A 1,225-nucleotide genomic window follows, 5' to 3' on the forward strand; every position below is an offset into this window, starting at 1 on the left:
AACGTGCTTGATTGTAACTTTGAAACAGCACATCAAAAAACAAAAATCTAATTCGGACTGTGTAGCATCAACGTCGCACATGTGGTTGACACAAACAAATTGTTCACACTGACTACGTCTAATCTACAATAAAAGTGCCTGTCTGCTACTAATAACTCGCTTCTACAGCCTTTAAAAGAGTCGGCAGTGGCAGAAATGAAAATATTCACCTGCTTTTCGTGCATTAGGCAACGGCTTTGCCGCAGTGGATACACTGGTTCCCGTCAGATCACCGAAGTTAAGCGCTGTCGGGCGTGGCCGGCACTTGGATAGGTGACCATCCGGGTCCCCATGCGCTGTTGCCATTTTTCGGGGCGCACTCAGCCTCGTGATGCCAATAGAGGAGCCACTCGAACGAACAGTAGCGGCTCCGGTCACAGAAAACCATCATAATGATCAGGAGATCAGTGTGCTGACGCGGGCCCCTCCTATCCGCATCCTCACCTGAGGATGACATGGCGGTCGGATGGTCCCGATGAGCCACTTGTGGACTTAAGGTGGATTGTGTGGTTTGTTTTTTTTTTTTTTTTGGTACGCTGCCGTGTAGTCGTCCAATGTTACGATTATTCGATCTTAAGTTTTGCTCCTGTACATGTATCTTCTCTGCAATACTCCATCAATCGTACATGCAAAAGAAAAACAATATCAGTAACATGTACAAAATTTGTAATAAATACAGTGTGTTGCAATGTATGATGCAAACTCAAGATCAGTCCTGTCACGGTAGACAGATTGTATCGTCATTTTTATAGTGTTTTCTGGTTTTATTAACAAGATAAGCATATATCCTTCTTTTTCAAATGGTGTACAGAAATGTCTATCGAAACTAAACTCGCCTTGTCTGTGTTTCGTCATGTAGTAATATATTGATATAGAGCTGAAGCAGATTTCTCTTGAGTCTGTTGAAAGTCTCCGTGCTTATTTGCAGGTTCGTACGTCAACCTCCACAGCCTCTCACCAACTCCATGTCGACATAATATAACTGAAACTCTCTATAGTAATTAGAGCTACTGGAAAGAGTAAGATGTTCGTTCGAGTCTCATCTCATTTTGTATCATGCATGAGCACTCATTTATTCCTTCATATTTGTTCCTTGGATACAACTGTTGCTGTTATTAACAAGTTGTAGTACGTAATATTCACAGTTATATATTATATTATCAGAGCAAAATGAAAATCGGAGTCA

The 1,225-nt window shown here is 41.6% G+C and overlaps 1 pseudogene; it reads left to right on the forward strand.

The window, feature by feature from the left end:
* Positions 1–226: 226 nt before the first annotated feature.
* LOC124614340 lies at positions 227–344 on the forward strand (annotated as a pseudogene).
* Positions 345–1,225: the final 881 nt, after the last annotated feature.

Source organism: Schistocerca americana, chromosome 4 (assembly GCF_021461395.2).
Source record: "Schistocerca americana isolate TAMUIC-IGC-003095 chromosome 4, iqSchAmer2.1, whole genome shotgun sequence".
In the NCBI taxonomy this organism is placed as follows: Eukaryota; Metazoa; Arthropoda; class Insecta; order Orthoptera; family Acrididae; genus Schistocerca; species Schistocerca americana.